This window comes from Fukomys damarensis, unplaced genomic scaffold (genome assembly GCF_012274545.1).
Source record: "Fukomys damarensis isolate Sample0158 unplaced genomic scaffold, DMR_v1.0_HiC HiC_scaffold_39, whole genome shotgun sequence".
Classification (NCBI taxonomy): domain Eukaryota; kingdom Metazoa; phylum Chordata; class Mammalia; order Rodentia; family Bathyergidae; genus Fukomys; species Fukomys damarensis.
Genome location: NW_022900951.1, coordinates 126,969,416 through 126,978,802, shown reverse-complemented (window position 1 = coordinate 126,978,802; position 9,387 = coordinate 126,969,416). Strand labels below are relative to the sequence as shown.

At 40.9% G+C, this 9,387-nt stretch overlaps 1 pseudogene; it reads right to left on the bottom strand.

Annotated features, from left to right (window-relative positions):
* Nucleotides 1-909: 909 nt before the first annotated feature.
* Nucleotides 910-1,054, bottom strand: LOC117284900 (annotated as a pseudogene).
* Nucleotides 1,055-9,387: the final 8,333 nt, after the last annotated feature.

Here is a 9,387-nt window from a genome sequence, read left to right as displayed (position 1 = left end):
TTATTAAAGAGGCTATCTTTCCTCCACTGAGGATGGTGAGCTCCTTTGTCAAAGATGAGGTAGCTGAGTACATCTGCATTTGTTTTTGTGTCTTCCAGTCTGTTCCATTGATCCTCAGGCCTATTTCTTTGCCAGTACCATGCTGTTTTTATCACAGTGGCTTTGTAGTATAGTTTCAAATTGGGAATTGTTACACCTGGTGCCATGTGACTGTTGCCTATAATGGTTTTTGCTATTCTAGGTCTCTTGTGGTTCCATTGACAGAGTTGTGCAACCCCCACCATTAAACACTCTTAGACCATTTTTGCTACCACAAAGAGTCTCTGTCCCCATTAACAGTTACTCCTCAATTCTCCAGGCCCCAGCTGCTGCCCATCACTCATCTACTATCTCTGCATTTGCCTATTCCAGATGTTTCATAGAAGTGGAACCCCATGATATATGGATCTTTGTGTCTAGCTTCTTCCAAATATTTAGCACATTGGCTAGTTCCATATTGGGAAAGTGGTCTTGTTTCACCCACCTATTCCTGTGTCTGTCTGTCTTAATCTTTAGCACCCTTGGGTGATGTTAATGTGGGTATTTCTTGATGCTGAGATTTAGAGTGGATTCATTGTCATCTCTGGACTCTTCTGTAACACTTGACTTTTTCCATAGAACATATTTTCTCTCCTCCCCTCTCCCTGCTAGTCACCTTGGAATGATTCTTTATCCTCCTCAGATATTGATTCAAATAATATTTGCCATGTTCCTCCTATGTGCAGTGGTCCTGCAGTGGAGCCAGGGGCCTGGGCCAGAGGGGGCCACAGGGAGCATGAGGAGTGGTGAAGAGTTGGGGACAGCCAAAGGGCTGAGAGAACAGAAGATCCTTCCCAGGGCCCACGAAGGCCTCATGCCTGAGGAAAAAGGAGGCAGTTGGGTGATGCAGAGATGGGGCATCCTTCCCGAGCACCTGGCTGTCCTCAGACACAGCAGGCCTGGTGAGCAGCTCTGAAGATGTGCTTGATGTATACAGATACTACACTTGATCTTGGCCAAAAGGCCAAGAAGCGATTGCTTGATGTAGATAGAGACAGCAATAGACTCCAGTCTCTGCAAAATACTCTCATGGCAATCTGCCCTTGGCACAAATAGGATGTGTGTGTGTGTGGTATGTGCACACATGTGTGCATATGTGATTTGTGAGTGTGTGTGTGGCACTTCCCATAGATGGACTCAGATCATGTTCTATGGGAAACCAACATATCCCCAAGGCCAGTGGGACCCTCTTCCAGTGCCACACCTCCCCTGCTCTGGAATTCTGTTGGGTTGCAAGGAACGGGCTGGAGGCCAGAAATGTTGCCCCCTCCCCAGCAGCTGCCAGTAAGCGATGGGAGAGTGCACTGCAAGCCTGCCATCTCCAAGCAGCAGCTGCAAGGGCTTGTCCAGGCGTGGAGAGGATGGGAAGTGCTCTCGCTCCTTCTGCCTGTCCCTTTCTCGCCCACATCTCTTGATCTTGGTCTGTGTCATACACAGGAACACAAAGCCCAGAGGCTTCCGAGGAAAGCTGAGACCCTGCTGGGTACAAGGTAACCCTGTGTGGCTTCTAGCGAAAGCCAAGAATTATCTAGCCCTTCCTGTTCCCGGAACTGTGCTGTTTCCTAGACAACGCATTTTGTGTAATCATGGTCAAGGAAACGTACATTTCTGCTCAGAATCAAGGTCACATTATAATGCTGATTCTCCACGGCAACAGCAGACTACTCATCTGACAAGGGAGATGGAATTGCAATGAAAACCACACGCAAATTGCTAGTTCCCCAGCAAGTCTGCGCCATGTAATAAGTTTGATTCTAATGTGATCTAGAATCCACGTCCTTAAAAGGCAGAGTCCCTTGTAGTTCAATATATGTAATTGGCCAGACAGAGTCATACAGGCAGATGGTAACACTGGTAGGCAAATGTGTCACAGCAGGAGCCATAGACCTGGCTTGGCTTCAGGGCTTTAGTTTAGTCCATAAATCTATACATGAATGTTTCTTATTGTGATCAAGCTCTGTACAGTTCCAAGTCAATCTGCGTACCACATGAACCGTGCCCAGCTCACTGTGGTCCATGGCTGGAGTCTGTCCTCTGGCAAACTGTGGTTCTAGAACAAAACCTTGTAGTGCAAGGTTTGATCATATTCCGAATTTCTTGGTCATTCCTGGCTCATGCCTCTCTTTTCTGGTCCCCTGAAATCTAAGAGAGATGGCAGCATCTTCTATATTTGCTAAGTGTGGGCCTGGTGTCACTGTGTGGTCTGTGGGTCAGACCGAAGTGCCCATCCATCCACCTACAAGGCCCCTGCTTGGGAGCTGGGAGAGGAGCAGGAGTCTGTGGGCTGAGTGGTACCTAGGAGTGTTTCCTTTGCATTTCCTCCAACTCCCTGCTGTGCCTGCCTGAGGCCTTGAAGCTAGCTCAGTTTCAGGCCCCCTCTGGGTGATAACAGGTGAGGATGGGGTCTCTGGAGGGCTCACCAGGAGAGCAGTAATAAGAAGGGTAGCTCGATTTTATCATGTCCTCGAGTATCCAGCCAGAAAAGAGGCAGAGATCACTGCCTTACTCTCACCCTCCACTGAGGCCTGAGGTGCAGAGAGCATGGCTGTCAGAGGTGCCAAACAGGCACCTCTTGTGACTTTCAGGATGGCCCCTCCAGAGTCCTCTCTTCCACTAGAGGGAGGAACTTCCAGAGGCCCTGCCTGCTGACAAGAACTGTCCTTCTGCCCTGGCCAGCTGGCTGGGCTGGTCTGGGAGTGCGCCAGTGCTGGTGCAGACAGCTGTCCTCTGTTGGAGCTTGGCCATTGGAAACATGTATTCTAACTCAGAGTCCCATGAAGCAGGCCAGGGCCACTTGCTTGTGTGTGGCTGCCCAGGAAGGACTTCAGGCAAGCCCCAGGCCCTTGTGGGAAAGGATTGAAGCTGGCCTGCCAGGAAACTCTCGGCTCTACTGCTTTGGTTACCAACTTTCCTAAACTTCTGTTCTTTTTTTTTTTCCAGAGTTTATTGGTACTTTTTAGGTATATAGTAAAGTTATCTTCATCATTGGGGTCTTGTGCCTTTACATGACAGATCTTTGTACTCATTTTTCCCCCTTGTCCCTTCTCTCCCTTCACCCCCTCTACCCTTCCCTATTTACAAAGACTTTGTTTTCATTTTTTCCTTTTCTCATATTTTTTCTTTTTTCTTCCTTCCTTTACCCTACCCTTCCCACTTCCCCTATACCTTTAGCCCCTTTCTTCCCATTTCACATTATCAGTTATACAATTTGGATCAGATTTACACTTTTAGGTTTTCACACCAGAGAAACAACTCAGCATTTACACATGTGTGTCTTATTTATTTCACTTAAGAATATGGCCTCAATATGCCTCCATTTCCTATGAATGACTCTAGTTTCTCATTCTTTATGGCTGAGTAATACTTCATTTTATAGAAAAACCACATCTTCTTTATCTAGTCTCCAACTGATGTGCAATTGGGCTGATTCCAAGTTTTAGCTATTACAAACTGTGGTGCTATAAACATGGGTGTGCATATATCACTGTGGTATGATTATTTTAATTCTTTTGGAAAGATACCAAGCAGAGGGATGGCTGGGTCAAATGGAATCTCTAATCCTAGTTCTTTGAGGTTATCTCCATATTGATTTCCAGAGTGGTTGTATCAGTCTGCACTCCCACCAACAATGGAGAAGGGTTCCTTTCTCCCCACAACCCCACCAGTATTTGTTACTGGTTGATTTCTTGAGAGCAGCTATTCTTTCTGGGGTGAGGTAGAATCTCAGTGTTGTGTTCACCTGCATCTCTCAATGACCAGTGTTGTTGAACATTTTTTACTATATTTATTTGCTGCTTTTACTTGTTTGTCTGAGAAATGTATGTTCATTTCAGATGCCCATGTTTGAATTGGATCTTTGTATTTGGGAGTCCTGATTTTTTTGCGTTCTTTATGTAATCTAGATAATAGTCCTTTGTCTGAGGAGCAGCTGGTAAAAATTTTTTTCCCACCTTGTGGGTTGTCTCCTAGCTCTGTTTGTGGTTTCTCTTGCAGGGCAGAAGCTTTTTAATAAGATGAGATCCCTCTTGTTGATTCTTTGTGCTAGTTCCTGTGCTACTGAGGATTTGTTCATAAAGTCTTTTCCTATGCCAATGGCTTCAAGAGTTTTACCTAACTTATCTTCCAGCAAGTTTAGTGTTTCTGTTTTAATATTTAGATCTTTAATCCACTTCGATTTTAGTCTAGTGCATGGAGGAAGGTAAGTCTAGTTTTAATCTTTGGCAGGTTGAAAGCCAGTTTTTCCAACACAATTTATTACAGAGGCTGTCTTTCCACCACCGAGGATGGTTGGCTTTTTTGTCAAAGATGAGGTAGCTGAGTACATCTGGAGTTGTTTCTGTATCTTTCACTGATCCTCAGGTCTGTTTCTTTGCCAGTACCATGCTGTTTTTATCGCAGTGGCTTTGTAGTATAGTTTCAAATTGGGGATTGTGATACCCCTGTCATGTCTCTTTTGCCTAGAGTGGCTTTAGCTATTCTAGGTCTCTTCTGGTTCCAAATGAATTTTTGGATTATTTTCTCTAGTTCTGTGAAATATACTGTTGGAATTTCAACGGAATTGCATTGAATCTGTATAGCAGTTTTGGATGTATGGCCATTTTCACTATGTTGATTCTTCCTACCAAGGAGCAAGGGACGTCTTTACATCTTCTTATATCCTCTTTGATCTCTTTTTTCAGAGTGCTGTAGTTTTCAGTGTAGAGGTCTTTTGCTTTCTTTTGTTAGATTGAGTCTTAGATACTTCATTTTTTGGATGCTATTGTGAAAGGAATTATTTCTCTAATTTCTCTCTGTTAGTCTGTTATTTGTGTACAAGAAAGCTATTAATTTTTGAGTGTTGACCCTGTATTCAGCTACTTTACTGAATCTGTCAATTAAGTCTAGGAGTCTTTTGGCAGAGTTTTTTGGATCTTCTATGTAGAGTATCATGTTGTCAGCAAATAATGACAGTTTAACTTCTTCCTTTCTTATCTTTATTGCTTTAATTTCTTTCTCATATATAATTGCTGTGGCTAATGTTTCCAGAGCTATATTGAACAAGAGCGTTGATTGTGGACATTTTTTTAGCATGAAGGTTTTCAGTTTTTGGCCATTTAATATGATGTTGGCTGTTGGTTTTTCATAGATAGCCTTCATCAAGTTGAGATAAAGACCACCTATTCCAATTTTCTGCAGGGTTTTTTTTTTTATCATGGATGGGTGTTGAATTTTGTCGAATGCTTTTTCTGCATCTATTGAGATGATCATATAGTTTTTGGCCTTGACTCTGTTAATATAGTGTATTACATTTATTGATTTATGTATGTCAAACCATCCTTGCATTCATGGGATAAATCTGACTTGGTCAGGGTGTATGATCTTCTTGATGAAGTTCTGTATTCTGTTTGCAAGTATATTATTGAGGATTTTTGCATCTATGTTCATTAGGGAGATTGGCCTGTAGTCCTCTTTTTTGGTTGGGTCTTTCCCTGATTTTGGAATAAGTAGTACTTGTTTCCAGCAATGAATTTGGAAGTAATGCTTCCCTTTTAATTTCATTGAAGAGTTTAAAGAGTACTGGCAATAGTTCTTCTCTAAATGTCTCGTAGAATTCAGCAATGAAGCCATCAGGGCCTTGGCTTTTCTTTGTTGGCAATGTTTTAATTACATTTTCAATTTCACTGAATGTAATTGGGGTGTTTAAGCTTTTTATATCATCTTTGTTCAACTTTGGAAGTTCTTATGTGTCTAGGAATTCTCTGTGTTTTGCATTTTATTAAAGTACAGGTTCTCAAAGTAGGTATTGATGATCCTCTGGATTTCTGCTGGATCTGTTGTGACTTCACCTTTTTCATTCCTGAATGCATGGATTTGAGTCTTTTCTTTCCATTTTTTGATAAGGTTGGCTAAAGGTTTATCAATTTTATTTATTTTTTTCCAAAAACCAATTCTTTGATTCATTGTTTTTTTTTTGTATCATTCTCTTAGTCTCCATTGCATTGATTTCTGCTCTGATCTTTATAATTTCCTCCCTTGTATGAGCTTTTGGTCTGTATTGCTCTTCTTTTTCTAGCAGCTTAAGGTTAAGTATTAGGTTGTTTATTTGAGCTCACTCTATTTTCCTAGTATGGATATTTACTGCTATAAATTTCCCTCGTAGAACTGCTTTCATTGTGTCCCACAGATTCCTGTATGCTGTATTGGCATTATCATTTAATTTTAGAAACTAATTTCTTCTTTAATTTCCTCTGTGACCCAATGGTTGTTCAGCAGGGTATTATTTAATTTTCATGTGTTTGTGAAATTCTTGAGGTTTCTTAGGCTATTGATTGCCAAATTCATTACACTATGGTCTGATAAATAGAAGGGATAGCTTCAATTCCTTTGCATTTTCTTAAGCGTGTTCTATGAGCTAGCATGTGGTTTATTTTGTAGAATTACTCATGTGCATCAGAAAAGAATGTATATTCTGATTTTGTGGGGTGGAACTCTGTAGACATCTACTAAGTCCATTTGTTCTAAGACTTGGTTCAGTTCCTTTATTTCATTGTTGACTTTTTGTCTATATGACCTGTCTATTTGTGTCTGTGGAGTATTGACGTCCCCCACTAAAATTGTATTAATGCTTATTTCATGTTTCATATCCATTAATATTTGTTTTATATAGTTGGGGGCATTAGTATTGAGTGCATATATATTTATCATTGTCATTCCTTCCTCTTGTATTGCTCCCTTTACAAGGATGTAGTGGTCTTCTTTGTATCTTTTAATTAATTTTGGTTTGAAATTTATTCTGTCTGCAAATAAGAGAGTTATCCCCAATTTTTCTGGGCTCCTGTCACATGGAGAGCTGTTTTCCATCCTTTTACTCTCAGTCTGTGAATGTCTTTGTGGATTAAGTGGGTTTCTTATATACAGCATATTGTTGGATTTTGCCTTTTAATCCATTCTGCCAGCCTATTTCTTTTGATTGGTGAATTGAGGAGATTAACATTGATGGTTATAACTGTTATGTATTCACTTTTCATTGTCATATTATTTTCCTGTTATTGGTACTTTTTATTGATTATAAATGGCTTTGGAAAGAATGGCTTCTTGCAGAGCCACAGTTTGAGCTTCTTCTCCCCTTGGAGAAGCACTTGTAAAGCAGAGTTTGAGGATTCAGACATGGAAACAAGTAGTAGTGAGACATCAGATGACGATGCCTGGAAGTAGGCACAGAAATGTTCACTGTTCATCTGAACCAGTAAACTCAGCTTGAGTGTTTTTGGGAATAGACCAAAGAAATTGTTCTTTTCCTTCTCCTTTTCTTATGTTGAATACTTCATGCAATAGGGAAATAATCACATCCCAAGGAGAGAGCAGTTGGCTTGTTGAGCTTTTGTTGTTCTTTCCTGTGACCTCCTTAACAGAGATGTTTGTGTGGTGGGAAAGATTTTTCAAATACACATGCAGAACATAGGGGCAGACGAGATCGGGCGCATTCAGGGTAGCACGGCTGTAGACCACATGCAGAACATATGGGCAGTGCACAGCAGCTTCCACTACCAGCCCTGGGGCACTCACCCCTGTGCTCAAGCAGTCGTTGTCAATGACAAAGTGACTACTGAAGGTATAATTGTATTCAATTAATGCTAATAATTTGGCTATTTTATTTTATTTTGGGCTGCTCAGATAACTTTAGCCCTTAACCAAGCATATGGTTTTTTGTTTTCGTTTTTGGGGTACAGCTGTAAAACATTTGGATATAGGAAAGGTGTTATTCTCACAGCCTTGATATTCAGGCTGGATTGTAAAATATAAAGTTTTGTGAGATTCCAAAGATTAAGACCATTTTGATAATATTATGTACAGATTTAAAAAGCTGTGGTTATAGCTGTGGTTATCAGGAGTCTATTAAGGAGAAAAAGCTATCGCACAAAATAACTAACTTGGAATAAATATTTTGCATCATTAAAAAAAGGAAGTGGCAAGAATAATGGGATAAGTGTGTTCAAAGTGAGGTGAAGTATTCTGAGGGGATCAAAGACTATGTATCTTTTACTGTACTAATTAAAAAATTAAGACACTCACCACTTTTTCAACACACCTCCTATAGGTTCCTACCCCATGCCTTCCCTTTCCTCAGCACTCCTGAATGGTGTGTCTTGCGTCAGTCTGGCCCTCCTTGCTCAGTATTGCTGCAGACTGGTGGCTGGATCCGGAGGCTTGATCATTCGCTTCCATCCTGTCTCACCTGTCTCTGTGATGTTGAATGACTAGATGTTTTGACTCACTTGGGATTGAAAATTGGTGATATTCCGATTTTCCCTTACCAGGAACACTTTTATAAAGAGCTGCTACAAAAAGCAGGATAAATATTTGACTATTTCTTTTTATTGTTCAGATTCCAAAATTATTTTTTGTATCTAACGGAGTGATTGATTAGAGATCTAAAAAGTATAATTAAAAATATAGATCTAAACATATAGAATGAGTTTTAATTTATTGCAATTACTATTCTTATCAAAGTCTAATTTATCCCAGCTTTGGCCAATGAGAGCTTTTTATTTGGCTCCTGAGTCATTTTTACTGGACTTCAGTAATCTTGGATTGCCTCCTTGCTTAACAGTGTGACAAAATGTGACTTGAAAGTTAACTTTGCTGCATAAAATACCCTTGGCTCATACTATCTTTCTTTGGTGTTGTGGGTTGAATTGCTCCTCCCAACCTGCTCATGTTGAAGCCCTAATTACCTGGTCTTCAGAATTTGGCAAATGGTCTTTCCAGATTTAAATAGTTAAGATGAAGCCGTACTGGAAGGAGATGGGCCCTCATTTAATATGGCATCTTTATAAAAGGAAACTTGGCAGGGACACATCAGGGAAGAACACCACGCGAAGACGAATACACCAATTGAGGCCAAAGACTGCCAGAAACCGGAAGCTGGGCAGGGGGCATAGAGCAGATTCTCTCTCGCAGTTCCCAGGAGGAGCCCACCCTATTGACACCTTAGTCTCACATTGAGCGTGCAGAGTATGGTGAGAAAGCACATTTCTATTGTTTAAAGTGCTCAGTTTGAGGAACTTTATTACAACAGCCCTAGAACACAAGTACACTTGGATATCTGCAATATTTAGCTCCAGTCTCTGTTAACATAAAGCACCTTTGTTAAAAAAAAGTTTGACGAGCTGGGCGTGGTGGTGCACTCCTGTACTCCCAGCACTCAGGAGGCTGAGGCAGGAGAATCACTGTGAGTTAGAGACCAGCCTGGGCTACAGAGTGAATTCCAGGTCAAACTCACATATATAGTGAGACCCTATCTCAAAAAACCAAAAAAAAAAAAAAAAA